Source organism: Triturus cristatus, chromosome 7 (assembly GCF_964204655.1).
Source record: "Triturus cristatus chromosome 7, aTriCri1.1, whole genome shotgun sequence".
In the NCBI taxonomy this organism is placed as follows: Eukaryota; Metazoa; Chordata; class Amphibia; order Caudata; family Salamandridae; genus Triturus; species Triturus cristatus.
In genome coordinates, this window is record NC_140590.1 from 593,607,043 (window position 1) to 593,622,877 (window position 15,835).

General features: G+C 48.0%; 1 long non-coding RNA gene across 1 annotated transcript in view; it reads left to right on the forward strand.

The window, feature by feature from the left end:
* LOC146810171 (uncharacterized) overlaps window positions 1–14,898 on the forward strand; it is a 106,506-nt gene extending 91,608 nt beyond the window's left edge. Inside the window, exon 3 of the long non-coding RNA XR_014965633.1 lies at window positions 13,925–14,898. This is a non-coding gene — a long non-coding RNA (uncharacterized LOC146810171). The remainder of the gene's footprint in view (window positions 1–13,924) is intronic.
* The last annotated feature ends 937 nt before the right edge of the window (window positions 14,899–15,835 follow it).

The following is a 15,835-nucleotide window of genomic DNA, read 5'->3' on the forward strand; positions in this document are numbered from 1 at the left end:
TGTTGTCAAGCAGTCGGCGCTTGAAACTGGCACGCCTCTTGGTCTGGTGCTCCGCAACTGCCCACAAATCTTTGGTGTGAGCGTATGAGGTACGCATCGCGGCGCCCCCCCAGCAGCGGCACTAGTGTTGGTACACTGGGGAAAGAGCATCAGATGGTCTGCTGAAAGGACGATTGGAAGAAAGCCAAATCACCGTCTTCATGCTGCAGTGGGAGAATGTAGCCTGACAGCTGACGGAGTCAGAGCATTATCATATGCAGGGTACGCGGTCACTGAACTGTGTCCCCGGATTCAGACTATATATTTTCTTAACCAGCAGCAAGATTTGGGCAATATCCTGCTGCATACAGGGATTTTAATCTATCGTGCTGTAAAGGGGACAAAGCACAATAGGCGGAGTAAGTACTATCTTAAACCCGCAGTCCTCTTTCTATAACCACGAGTATCCTCCAATGGGAGTTGATGTGTGAACTTTTGAGCTTTTAAATCCCTGTGCGCGCTTCTCTGTCACACTAAGCTGGCATTGAGGAAGGCAACCAAGCCGAAACGCGTCTGCCAGGTGTTACAGCAATGGCGAACTTTTAACCAAGCATGATGTGCCCTGATGGTGAAAATAAAGCTTTCCAGAATCGTACCTGAGCATGTGTCAGCCCGTTTTTCATAGAAGCGGGATTGGTGGAGTATGTTGTCAAGCGGTCGGCGCTTGAAACTGGCACGCCTCTTGGTCTGGTGCTCCGCGACTGCCGACAAATCTTTGGTGTGAGCGTATGAGGTACGCATTGCGGCGCCCCCCCAGCAGTGGCACTAGTGTTGGTACACTGGGGAAAGAGCAGCAGATGGTCTGCTGAAAGGACGATTGGAAGAAAGCCAAATTACCGTCTTCATGCTGCAGTGGGAGAATGTAGCCTGACAGCTGACGGAGTCAGAGCATTATCATATGCAGGGTACGCGGTCACTGAACTGTGTCCCCGGATTCGGACTATATATTTTCTTAACCAGCAGCAAGATTTGGCCAACATCCTGCTGCATACAGGGATTTTAATCTATCGTGCTGTAAAGGGGACAAAGCACAATAGGCGGAGTGAGTACTATCTTAAACCCGCAGTCCTCTTTCTATAACCACGAGTATCCTCCAATGGGAGTTGATGTGTGAACTTTTGAGCTTTTAAATCCCTGTGCGCGCTTCTCTGTCACACTAAGCTGGCATTGAGGAAGGCAACCAAGCCGAAACGCGTCTGCCAGGTGTTACAGCAATGGCGAACTTTTAACCAAGCATGATGTGCCCTGATGGTGAAAATAAAGCTTTCCAGAATCGTACCTGAGCATGTGTCAGCCCGTTTTTCATAGAAGCGGGATTGGTGGAGTATGTTGTCAAGCGGTCGGCGCTTGAAACTGGCACGCCTCTTGGTCTGGTGCTCCGCGACTGCCGACAAATCTTTGGTGTGAGCGTATGAGGTACGCATCGCGGCGCCCCCCCAGCAGCGGCACTAGTGTTGGTACACTGGGGAAAGAGCAGCAGATGGTCTGCTGAAAGGACGATTGGAAGAAAGCCAAATCACCGTCTTCATGCTGCAGTGGGAGAATATAGCCTGACAGCTGACGGAGTCAGAGCATTATCATATGCAGGGTACGCGGTCACTGAACTGTGTCCCCGGATTCGGACTATATATTTTCTTAACCAGCAGCAAGATTTGGCCAACATCCTGCTGCATACAGGGATTTTAATCTATCGTGCTGTAAAGGGGACAAAGCACAATAAGCGGAGTGAGTACTATCTTAAACCCGCAGTCCTCTTTCTATAACCACGAGTATCCTCCAATGGGAGTTGATGTGTGAACTTTTGAGCTTTTAAATCCCTGTGCGCGCTTCTCTGTCACACTAAGCTGGCATTGTGGAAGGCAACCAAGCCGAAACGCGTCTGCCAGGTGTTACAGCAATGGCGAACTTTTAACCAAGCATGATGTGCCCTGATGGTGAAAATAAAGCTTTCCAGAATCGTACCTGAGCATGTGTCAGCCCGTTTTTCATAGAAGCGGGATTGGTGGAGTATGTTGTCAAGCGGTCGGCGCTTGAAACTGGCACGCCTCTTGGTCTGGTGCTCCGCGACTGCCCACAAATCTTTGGTGTGAGCGTATGAGGTACGCATCGCGGCGCCCCCCCAGCAGCAGCACTAGTGTTGGTACACTGGGGAAAGAGCAGCAGATGGTCTGCTGAAAGGACGATTGGAAGAAAGCCAAATCACCGTCTTCATGCTGCAGTGGGAGAATGTAGCCTGACAGCTGACGGAGTCAGAGCATTATCATATGCAGGGTACGCGGTCACTGAACTGTGTCCCCGGATTCGGACTATATATTTTCTTAACCAGCAGCAAGATTTGGCCAACATCCTGCTGCATACAGGGATTTTAATCTATCGTGCTGTAAAGGGGACAAAGCACAATAGGCGGAGTGAGTACTATCTTAAACCCGCAGTCCTCTTTCTATAACCACGAGTATCCTCCAATGGGAGTTGATGTGTGAACTTTTGAGCTTTTAAATCCCTGTGCGCGCTTCTCTGTCACACTAAGCTGGCATTGAGGAAGGCAACCAAGCCAAAACGCGTCTGCCAGGTGTTACAGCAACGGCGAACTTTAAACCAAGCATGATGTGCCCTGATGGTGAAAATAAAGCTTTCCAGAATCGTAAATGAGCATGTGTCAGCCCGTTTTTCATAGAAGCGGGATTGGTGGAGTATGTTGTCAAGCAGTCGGCGCTTGAAACTGGCACGCCTCTTGGTCTGGTGCTCCGCAACTGCCCACAAATCTTTGGTGTGAGCGTATGAGGTACGCATCGCGGCGCCCCCCCAGCAGCGGCACTAGTGTTGGTACACTGGGGAAAGAGCAGCAGATGGTCTGCTGAAAGGACGATTGGAAGAAAGCCAAATCACCGTCTTCATGCTGCAGTGGGAGAATGTAGCCTGACAGCTGACGGAGTCAGAGCATTATCATATGCAGGGTACGCGGTCACTGAACTGTGTCCCCGGATTCAGACTATATATTTTCTTAACCAGCAGCAAGATTTGGGCAATATCCTGCTGCATACAGGGATTTTAATCTATCGTGCTGTAAAGGGGACAAAGCACAATAGGCGGAGTAAGTACTATCTTAAACCCGCAGTCCTCTTTCTATAACCACGAGTATCCTCCAATGGGAGTTGATGTGTGAACTTTTGAGCTTTTAAATCCCTGTGCGCGCTTCTCTGTCACACTAAGCTGGCATTGAGGAAGGCAACCAAGCCGAAACGCGTCTGCCAGGTGTTACAGCAATGGCGAACTTTTAACCAAGCATGATGTGCCCTGATGGTGAAAATAAAGCTTTCCAGAATCGTACCTGAGCATGTGTCAGCCCGTTTTTCATAGAAGCGGGATTGGTGGAGTATGTTGTCAAGCGGTCGGCGCTTGAAACTGGCACGCCTCTTGGTCTGGTGCTCCGCGACTGCCGACAAATCTTTGGTGTGAGCGTATGAGGTACGCATTGCGGCGCCCCCCCAGCAGTGGCACTAGTGTTGGTACACTGGGGAAAGAGCAGCAGATGGTCTGCTGAAAGGACGATTGGAAGAAAGCCAAATTACCGTCTTCATGCTGCAGTGGGAGAATGTAGCCTGACAGCTGACGGAGTCAGAGCATTATCATATGCAGGGTACGCGGTCACTGAACTGTGTCCCCGGATTCGGACTATATATTTTCTTAACCAGCAGCAAGATTTGGCCAACATCCTGCTGCATACAGGGATTTTAATCTATCGTGCTGTAAAGGGGACAAAGCACAATAGGCGGAGTGAGTACTATCTTAAACCCGCAGTCCTCTTTCTATAACCACGAGTATCCTCCAATGGGAGTTGATGTGTGAACTTTTGAGATTTTAAATCCCTGTGCGCGCTTCTCTGTCACACTAAGCTGGCATTGAGGAAGGCAACCAAGCCGAAACGCGTCTGCCAGGTGTTACAGCAATGGCGAACTTTTAACCAAGCATGATGTGCCCTGATGGTGAAAATAAAGCTTTCCAGAATCGTACCTGAGCATGTGTCAGCCCGTTTTTCATAGAAGCGGGATTGGTGGAGTATGTTGTCAAGCGGTCGGCGCTTGAAACTGGCACGCCTCTTGGTCTGGTGCTCCGCGACTGCCGACAAATCTTTGGTGTGAGCGTATGAGGTACGCATCGCGGCGCCCCCCCAGCAGCGGCACTAGTGTTGGTACACTGGGGAAAGAGCAGCAGATGGTCTGCTGAAAGGACGATTGGAAGAAAGCCAAATCACCGTCTTCATGCTGCAGTGGGAGAATATAGCCTGACAGCTGACGGAGTCAGAGCATTATCATATGCAGGGTACGCGGTCACTGAACTGTGTCCCCGGATTCGGACTATATATTTTCTTAACCAGCAGCAAGATTTGGCCAACATCCTGCTGCATACAGGGATTTTAATCTATCGTGCTGTAAAGGGGACAAAGCACAATAAGCGGAGTGAGTACTATCTTAAACCCGCAGTCCTCTTTCTATAACCACGAGTATCCTCCAATGGGAGTTGATGTGTGAACTTTTGAGCTTTTAAATCCCTGTGCGCGCTTCTCTGTCACACTAAGCTGGCATTGTGGAAGGCAACCAAGCCGAAACGCGTCTGCCAGGTGTTACAGCAATGGCGAACTTTTAACCAAGCATGATGTGCCCTGATGGTGAAAATAAAGCTTTCCAGAATCGTACCTGAGCATGTGTCAGCCCGTTTTTCATAGAAGCGGGATTGGTGGAGTATGTTGTCAAGCGGTCGGCGCTTGAAACTGGCACGCCTCTTGGTCTGGTGCTCCGCGACTGCCCACAAATCTTTGGTGTGAGCGTATGAGGTACGCATCGCGGCGCCCCCCCAGCAGCAGCACTAGTGTTGGTACACTGGGGAAAGAGCAGCAGATGGTCTGCTGAAAGGACGATTGGAAGAAAGCCAAATCACCGTCTTCATGCTGCAGTGGGAGAATGTAGCCTGACAGCTGACGGAGTCAGAGCATTATCATATGCAGGGTACGCGGTCACTGAACTGTGTCCCCGGATTCGGACTATATATTTTCTTAACCAGCAGCAAGATTTGGCCAACATCCTGCTGCATACAGGGATTTTAATCTATCGTGCTGTAAAGGGGACAAAGCACAATAGGCGGAGTGAGTACTATCTTAAACCCGCAGTCCTCTTTCTATAACCACGAGTATCCTCCAATGGGAGTTGATGTGTGAACTTTTGAGCTTTTAAATCCCTGTGCGCGCTTCTCTGTCACACTAAGCTGGCATTGAGGAAGGCAACCAAGCCAAAACGCGTCTGCCAGGTGTTACAGCAACGGCGAACTTTAAACCAAGCATGATGTGCCCTGATGGTGAAAATAAAGCTTTCCAGAATCGTACCTGAGCATGTGTCAGCCCGTTTTTCATAGAAGCGGGATTGGTGGAGTATGTTGTCAAGCAGTCGGCGCTTGAAACTGGCACGCCTCTTGGTCTGGTGCTCCGCGACTGCCGACAAATCTTTGGTGTGAGCGTATGAGGTACGCATTGCGGCGCCCCCCCAGCAGTGGCACTAGTGTTGGTACACTGGGGAAAGAGCAGCAGATGGTCTGCTGAAAGGACGATTGGAAGAAAGCCAAATTACCGTCTTCATGCTGCAGTGGGAGAATGTAGCCTGACAGCTGACGGAGTCAGAGCATTATCATATGCAGGGTACGCGGTCACTGAACTGTGTCCCCGGATTCGGACTATATATTTTCTTAACCAGCAGCAAGATTTGGCCAACATCCTGCTGCATACAGGGATTTTAATCTATCGTGCTGTAAAGGGGACAAAGCACAATAGGCGGAGTGAGTACTATCTTAAACCCGCAGTCCTCTTTCTATAACCACGAGTATCCTCCAATGGGAGTTGATGTGTGAACTTTTGAGCTTTTAAATCCCTGTGCGCGCTTCTCTGTCACACTAAGCTGGCATTGAGGAAGGCAACCAAGCCGAAACGCGTCTGCCAGGTGTTACAGCAATGGCGAACTTTTAACCAAGCATGATGTGCCCTGATGGTGAAAATAAAGCTTTCCAGAATCGTACCTGAGCATGTGTCAGCCCGTTTTTCATAGAAGCGGGATTGGTGGAGTATGTTGTCAAGCGGTCGGCGCTTGAAACTGGCACGCCTCTTGGTCTGGTGCTCCGCGACTGCCGACAAATCTTTGGTGTGAGCGTATGAGGTACGCATCGCGGCGCCCCCCCAGCAGCGGCACTAGTGTTGGTACACTGGGGAAAGAGCAGCAGATGGTCTGCTGAAAGGACGATTGGAAGAAAGCCAAATCACCGTCTTCATGCTGCAGTGGGAGAATATAGCCTGACAGCTGACGGAGTCAGAGCATTATCATATGCAGGGTACGCGGTCACTGAACTGTGTCCCCGGATTCGGACTATATATTTTCTTAACCAGCAGCAAGATTTGGCCAACATCCTGCTGCATACAGGGATTTTAATCTATCGTGCTGTAAAGGGGACAAAGCACAATAAGCGGAGTGAGTACTATCTTAAACCCGCAGTCCTCTTTCTATAACCACGAGTATCCTCCAATGGGAGTTGATGTGTGAACTTTTGAGCTTTTAAATCCCTGTGCGCGCTTCTCTGTCACACTAAGCTGGCATTGTGGAAGGCAACCAAGCCGAAACGCGTCTGCCAGGTGTTACAGCAATGGCGAACTTTTAACCAAGCATGATGTGCCCTGATGGTGAAAATAAAGCTTTCCAGAATCGTACCTGAGCATGTGTCAGCCCGTTTTTCATAGAAGCGGGATTGGTGGAGTATGTTGTCAAGCGGTCGGCGCTTGAAACTGGCACGCCTCTTGGTCTGGTGCTCCGCGACTGCCCACAAATCTTTGGTGTGAGCGTATGAGGTACGCATCGCGGCGCCCCCCCAGCAGCAGCACTAGTGTTGGTACACTGGGGAAAGAGCAGCAGATGGTCTGCTGAAAGGACGATTGGAAGAAAGCCAAATCACCGTCTTCATGCTGCAGTGGGAGAATGTAGCCTGACAGCTGACGGAGTCAGAGCATTATCATATGCAGGGTACGCGGTCACTGAACTGTGTCCCCGGATTCGGACTATATATTTTCTTAACCAGCAGCAAGATTTGGCCAACATCCTGCTGCATACAGGGATTTTAATCTATCGTGCTGTAAAGGGGACAAAGCACAATAGGCGGAGTGAGTACTATCTTAAACCCGCAGTCCTCTTTCTATAACCACGAGTATCCTCCAATGGGAGTTGATGTGTGAACTTTTGAGCTTTTAAATCCCTGTGCGCGCTTCTCTGTCACACTAAGCTGGCATTGAGGAAGGCAACCAAGCCAAAACGCGTCTGCCAGGTGTTACAGCAACGGCGAACTTTAAACCAAGCATGATGTGCCCTGATGGTGAAAATAAAGCTTTCCAGAATCGTACCTGAGCATGTGTCAGCCCGTTTTTCATAGAAGCGGGATTGGTGGAGTATGTTGTCAAGCAGTCGGCGCTTGAAACTGGCACGCCTCTTGGTCTGGTGCTCCGCAACTGCCCACAAATCTTTGGTGTGAGCGTATGAGGTACGCATCGCGGCGCCCCCCCAGCAGCGGCACTAGTGTTGGTACACTGGGGAAAGAGCAGCAGATGGTCTGCTGAAAGGACGATTGGAAGAAAGCCAAATCACCGTCTTCATGCTGCAGTGGGAGAATGTAGCCTGACAGCTGACGGAGTCAGAGCATTATCATATGCAGGGTACGCGGTCACTGAACTGTGTCCCCGGATTCAGACTATATATTTTCTTAACCAGCAGCAAGATTTGGGCAATATCCTGCTGCATACAGGGATTTTAATCTATCGTGCTGTAAAGGGGACAAAGCACAATAGGCGGAGTAAGTACTATCTTAAACCCGCAGTCCTCTTTCTATAACCACGAGTATCCTCCAATGGGAGTTGATGTGTGAACTTTTGAGCTTTTAAATCCCTGTGCGCGCTTCTCTGTCACACTAAGCTGGCATTGAGGAAGGCAACCAAGCCGAAACGCGTCTGCCAGGTGTTACAGCAATGGCGAACTTTTAACCAAGCATGATGTGCCCTGATGGTGAAAATAAAGCTTTCCAGAATCGTACCTGAGCATGTGTCAGCCCGTTTTTCATAGAAGCGGGATTGGTGGAGTATGTTGTCAAGCGGTCGGCGCTTGAAACTGGCACGCCTCTTGGTCTGGTGCTCCGCGACTGCCGACAAATCTTTGGTGTGAGCGTATGAGGTACGCATCGCGGCGCCCCCCCAGCAGCGGCACTAGTGTTGGTACACTGGGGAAAGAGCAGCAGATGGTCTGCTGAAAGGACGATTGGAAGAAAGCCAAATCAGCGTCTTCATGCTGCAGTGGGAGAATATAGCCTGACAGCTGACGGAGTCAGAGCATTATCATATGCAGGGTACGCGGTCACTGAACTGTGTCCCCGGATTCGGACTATATATTTTCTTAACCAGCAGCAAGATTTGGCCAACATCCTGCTGCATACAGGGATTTTAATCTATCGTGCTGTAAAGGGGACAAAGCACAATAAGCGGAGTGAGTACTATCTTAAACCCGCAGTCCTCTTTCTATAACCACGAGTATCCTCCAATGGGAGTTGATGTGTGAACTTTTGAGCTTTTAAATCCCTGTGCGCGCTTCTCTGTCACACTAAGCTGGCATTGTGGAAGGCAACCAAGCCGAAACGCGTCTGCCAGGTGTTACAGCAATGGCGAACTTTTAACCAAGCATGATGTGCCCTGATGGTGAAAATAAAGCTTTCCAGAATCGTACCTGAGCATGTGTCAGCCCGTTTTTCATAGAAGCGGGATTGGTGGAGTATGTTGTCAAGCGGTCGGCGCTTGAAACTGGCACGCCTCTTGGTCTGGTGCTCCGCGACTGCCCACAAATCTTTGGTGTGAGCGTATGAGGTACGCATCGCGGCGCCCCCCCAGCAGCAGCACTAGTGTTGGTACACTGGGGAAAGAGCAGCAGATGGTCTGCTGAAAGGACGATTGGAAGAAAGCCAAATCACCGTCTTCATGCTGCAGTGGGAGAATGTAGCCTGACAGCTGACGGAGTCAGAGCATTATCATATGCAGGGTACGCGGTCACTGAACTGTGTCCCCGGATTCGGACTATATATTTTCTTAACCAGCAGCAAGATTTGGCCAACATCCTGCTGCATACAGGGATTTTAATCTATCGTGCTGTAAAGGGGACAAAGCACAATAGGCGGAGTGAGTACTATCTTAAACCCGCAGTCCTCTTTCTATAACCACGAGTATCCTCCAATGGGAGTTGATGTGTGAACTTTTGAGCTTTTAAATCCCTGTGCGCGCTTCTCTGTCACACTAAGCTGGCATTGAGGAAGGCAACCAAGCCAAAACGCGTCTGCCAGGTGTTACAGCAACGGCGAACTTTAAACCAAGCATGATGTGCCCTGATGGTGAAAATAAAGCTTTCCAGAATCGTACCTGAGCATGTGTCAGCCCGTTTTTCATAGAAGCGGGATTGGTGGAGTATGTTGTCAAGCGGTCGGCGCTTGAAACTGGCACGCCTCTTGGTCTGGTGCTCCGCGACTGCCGACAAATCTTTGGTGTGAACGTATGAGGTACGCATCGCGATGCCCCCCCAGCAGCGGCACTGGTGTTGGTACACTGGGGAAAGAGCAGCAGATGGTCTGCTGAAAGGACGATTGGAAGAAAGCCAAATCACCGTCTTCATGCTGCAGTGGGAGAATGTAGCCTGACAGCTGACGGAGTCAGAGCATTATCATATGCAGGGTACGCGGTCACTGAACTGTGTCCCCGGATTCGGACTATATATTTTCTTAACCAGCAGCAAGATTTGGCCAACATCCTGCTGCATACAGGGATTTTAATCTATTGTGCTGTAAAGGGGACAAAGCACAATAGGCGGAGTGAGTACTATCTTAAACCCGCAGTCCTCTTTCTATAACCACGAGTATCCTCCAATGGGAGTTGATGTGTGAACTTTTGAGCTTTTAAATCCCTGTGCGCGCTTCTCTGTCACACTAAGCTGGCATTGAGGAAGGCAACCAAGCCGAAACGCGTCTGCCAGGTGTTACAGCAATGGCGAACTTTTAACCAAGCATGATGTGCCCTGATGGTGAAAATAAAGCTTTCCAGAATCGTACCTGAGCATGTGTCGGCCCGTTTTTCATAGAAGCGGGATTGGTGGAGTATGTTGTCAAGCGGTCGGCGCTTGAAACTGGCACGCCTCTTGGTCTGGTGCTCCGCGACTGCCGACAAATCTTTGGTGTGAGCGTATGAGGTACGCATCGCGGCGCCCCCCCAGCAGCGGCACTAGTGTTGGTACACTGGGGAAAGAGCAGCCGATAGTCTGCTGAAAGGACGATTGGAAGAAAGCCAAATCACCGTCTTCATGCTGCAGTGGGAGAATGTAGCCTGACAGCTGACGGAGTCAGAGCATTATCATATGCAGGGTACGCGGTCACTGAACTGTGTCCCCGGATTCGGACTATATATTTTCTTAACCAGCAGCAAGATTTGGCCAACATCCTGCTGCATACAGGGATTTTAATCTATCGTGCTGTAAAGGGGGCAAAGCACAATAGGCGGAGTGAGTACTATCTTAAACCCGCAGTCCTCTTTCTATAACCACGAGTATCCTCCAATGGGAGTTGATGTGTGAACTTTTGAGCTTTTAAATTCCTGTGCGCGCTTCTCTGTCACACTAAGCTGGCATTGAGGAAGGCAACCAAGCCGAAACGCGTCTGCCAGGTGTTACAGCAATGGCGAACTTTTAACCAAGCATGATGTGCCCTGATGGTGAAAATAAAGCTTTCCAGAATCGTACCTGAGCATGTGTCAGCCCGTTTTTCATAGAAGCGGGATTGGTGGAGTATGTTGTCAAGCGGTCGGCGCTTGAAACTGGCACGCCTCTTGGTCTGGTGCTCCGCGACTGCTGACAAATCTTTGGTGTGAGCGTATGAGGTACGCATCGCGGCGCCCCCCCAGCAGCGGCACTAGTGTTGGTACACTGGGGAAAGAGCAGCAGATGGTCTGCTGAAAGGACGATTGGAAGAAAGCCAAATCACCGTCTTCATGCTGCAGTGGGAGAATGTAGCCTGACAGCTGACGGAGTCAGAGCATTATCATATGCAGGGTACGCGGTCACTGAACTGTGTCCCCGGATTCGGACTATATATTTTTTTAACCAGCAGCAAGATTTGGCCAACATCCTGCTGCATACAGGGATTTTAATCTATCGTGCTGTAAAGGGGACAAAGCACAATAGGCGGAGTGTGTACTATCTTAAACCCGCAGTCCTCTTTCTATAACCACGACTATCCTCCAATGGGAGTTGATGTGTGAACTTTTGAGCTTTTAAATCCCTGTGCGCGCTTCTCTGTCACACTAAGCTGGCATTGAGGAAGGCAACCAAGCCGAAACGCGTCTGCCAGGTGTTACAGCAATGGCGAACTTTTAACCAAGTATGATGTGCCCTGATGGTGAAAATAAAGCTTTCCAGAATCGTACCTGAGCATGTGTCAGCCCGTTTTTCATAGAAGCGGGATTGGTGGAGTATGTTGTCAAGCGGTCGGCGCTTGAAACTGGCACGCCTCTTGGTCTGGTGCTCCGCGACTGCTGACAAATCTTTGGTGTGAGCGTATGAGGTACGCATCGCGGCGCCCCCCCAGCAGCGGCACTAGTGTTGGTACACTGGGGAAAGAGCAGCAGATGGTCTGCTGAAAGGACGATTGGAAGAAAGCCAAATCACCGTCTTCATGCTGCAGTGGAAGAATGTAGCCTGACAGCTGACGGAGTCAGAGCATTATCATATGCAGGGTACGCGGTCACTGAACTGTGTCCCCGGATTCGGACTATATATTTTCCTAACCAGCAGCAAGATTTGGCCAACATCCTGCTGCATACAGGGATTTTAATCTATCGTGCTGTAAAGGGGACAAAGCACAATAGGAGGAGTGAGTACTATCTTAAACCCGCAGTCCTCTTTCTATAACCACGAGTATCCTCCAATGGGAGTTGATGTGTGAACTTTTGAGCTTTTAAATCCCTGTGTGCGCTTCTCTGTCACACTAAGCTGGCATTGAGGAAGGCAACCAAGCCGAAACGCGTCTGCCAGGTGTTACAGCAATGGCGAACTTTTAACCAAGCATGATGTGCCCTGATGGTGAAAATAAAGCTTTCCAGAATCGTACCTGAGCATATGTCAGCCCGTTTTTCATAGAAGCGGGATTGGTGGAATATATATATATACATATATATATATATATATATATATATGTGTGTGTACCGGAACGCAGACCCATCAGATATATGGAGCACACACAGATGTTATTAGACATGATCAGTTTCTGTCTCGAGAACAATTATTTTCTGTTTAATGATTGTCTGTACAGACTGACCCTCGGAACGGCAGTGGGAACATGCTTCGCTCCTAGCTGTGCTAACCTGTTCATGGGGGCCAGGGAGGAGGAGATAGGAAAGGACATTAACTTGCATCCCGACCTAGCCAAGGTGATTCTGTGTTTGTGGTACATAGAAGACTTGTTTGTCATCTGGAAGGGCAGTGAACAGGAAACTTGTGGGTTTGTAGCCAAACTCAACCAGAATTCCCACAACATCAAACTCACCAGTGTGATCAGCAGAAATGAAGTGGAATACCTGGACACCAAGATAGAGATAGTTTCCATTAGGGTCTACACCTGCCTGTTTAGAAAATGCATAGCAGATAACATTCTGCTCCACGCTATGATTAGCCAATCTAAAGTTGAGCATCCCATTTGGGGAATTGCTCAGAGCTAGACGTAATTGCTGTTCTGAGGAAGCATTTACCAGAGAGCAAGGAACCATGATCGCCAGATTCCGGGAAAGGGGTTATCCAGCATGGGTTCTCAAGAGACCGACAGAATGGGTCAAGAACATAGAGAGATGCACCACTTTAGAGGAGAAGACCAACAGCACCGCCGCTACTACTGACAGCAGTAAAACTAGGGTAATTCTTACGTACAATGGCAATGCAGACATGATTCGCAAGAACATAGCATGCAATTGGAACATGCTTAGAGAGGATCCCATCTTAGGGAGTAGCATGCCTACCAGACCAAGAATAGCATACATAAGGGGACCCAACCTACGAGATTTACTTGTGCACAGTGACCTCACTAGTACTGAACAAACTAGGGGAGTAAATCTTCAGGGCTTCTTTCCATGCGGCCACTGCAAGGCCTGTGGCAGTAGCCGCATAAAGAAGGATTACTACAACACAAGTACCAACAGTTCTATCCCTATCAAACAATTCCTAACATGCAGTACCACTTTCATAGTGTATGTTTTGGAATGTCTATGTGGACTCAGATATGTAGGGAGCACAAAACATTTGACGAAGAAAAGAATCTTTGAGCATACGAGGGCCATAACGAATAAAGATCAGCAATGCCCTATTGCCAGACACCACGAAACACACCATTTTTCAGACAGTTTCTATGCCATAGAGCAGGTGAGCGGAAACAGAACAGGAGGTAACTGCACTCTGAAACAAAGGCAACATGTATCTAGGCACATAATAGGGTTGGGCACGTTGTACCCCAATGGACACAATTTAGATGAAGAAATGGCAGTACACCTGCAAGAAGCCTATGTAGACCTGCCTAGTCTTACTTTTTCTTACTGTTTCTTACTTTTTCTTACCTGTTATACCTGTAGATGCGATTTTATGTTTTTAAAGGGTTTACCAAGCTACCATGATGAATTCTATCTGTGCTTGAATTTTCTAAAATTTAACTTTTTAAAGATTGAATTTTCGATGATTGAAGTCTCTTGGATTTCAACCGATTATTACACTGTTTCTCTCTTCTCTCTATGTATCTCTTACAGGAGGACGGAAAGGGATCTATGTCTTGTTCCTGTGACAACATGGTCCCTACCCTTTTCTTCGCGAGATCTCTGTGTTGCATCTCAGCTCCCGGATAAGACATCTTCGCTTGTTATTTTTATGTGATTTATTTTGTAATTACTCCCCACTTTTGAAGGATGACATATAGGGGCTGTGATTGGGACAAAGGGTCTAGCACTGCATCCTGGTTATTTTACGACATATCCCACATTCCGCTGATAACATGTACACACCACTAGTGTGAATACAGATACTGCATGGAGCGTATGTAGACGGGGTGACACGATGGCAATATCTAAGGACACTACCACTAGAGTAAAGACACCCAACATGTATAACCACGGGTTACACCTTCATGTGATATCAGGGAGAGCAACACACCACTGGTGTGAACATAGGCACTGCAAGTGAGCCCTTATTAATCGGAAGTGACGAGGTCAGTCAGAGGTGACCTCTAACACTAGTGTACAGAATATAAATCCCGCTGACTCACAGAGTATTCTCTGTGACTTCAGGCACTAGAATACACCAAGAGGGTTAGCAAACCCGTGGGTACGTAGTTCAGCCCCGCTCACTTGGACAGAACACGCTCCCGCAGATTAAGAATAGTGCATCAGCGGCTTTGGATGTTACACATGCAATTCGCAGCAGTACACAGACCCCAGGGAGTCTCTGGGGACGCAGCCATTGTTAGCACTAAACCAACCCGTTTTAACGGGCACCAATATTGTACATTGTAAGATATTAGCTTTGATGTATAATTTTATTCCAGGTGGCAAGTATCCACAGTATGGACTGTACTTTTTCAACTTGAATTGTATAGTACTTTACTTATTTTTTTCCGTCCAAAGATGGCGACTATTTTGTTGTACTTTACATGTTCATACTTTGGTTTAGACCTTTGTTAATGTTTAAACAGGAAATGTACGTAAGGCCCTTGGAATTTCTACTCCGGTGTGTGATCAAGACCTTGTGAGGTCAAAACACGTCACAGAGGGTTTATGAATGGAATAAATTCCCTTGCTAATTTGGAACGCTGACTGATGTATTTCTGACCTGAGAGTGTGCTTTACTAAAGTGCTTTATTTGATATTGATTACCAGACTGCTCCGCTGGTTTGCGCACCACCCCTCGATGGGCAGGGATTCCCGGAGGGAGTTTGTTTGGCTTTGGAGATATATCACTGTTTATGCAATTTTGCAATTGGATATTTACCAATGGAAATGTATGCTCCTAAGCTGGAAATCAGTGTTCTGAAATGCATTGTCACTTTAAACCAACAATTTACACTTAAGCACTAGCACTTTTTATAGCGAACCTAGAGATATTAAGGTATGCTTTGTGAGGGTGAATTATATATGTAAAAAGTTTCTTTGTATACCCATCTGTGATAAAACTCCATCCGAGGTATGGAATATCCAGGACAGACATAAGTGGCAAATGAGTAGTTTGTATATACGTAACATGAGAATTGTCATCATGATTTGGACATTTTGGATTCAACAGCACTTGCACTTTATAATCCTGATGTATGAAATTTGCACTTGCACTTTCTAAGTGGACATGTTTCCTATGCAATATGAGCACTTGCTTGTCAAAGATGGAGTGGAATATCCAGCACCTGCAATTTCAATGTTTGAAAATAACGGCAAGTCACAAAACCGATTGGTTGTGTACTCATATTGAGTTCAAATGTGTTGCTATTTATGAATTACAGAACATTATAAGTCTTTAAAGGGGTCTAGACACGAGTTAGAATACGCCAGGTTATGCATTATGCAGAAAGTATAAGGGAGACTCGTACTCTGAAGGGATTGTGTCTATGGTACAATAAAGGTCCTTGTGATAGTGTAGAAAGTTAGCCAATTGTACAAAAAGAGAATGACAAAAAA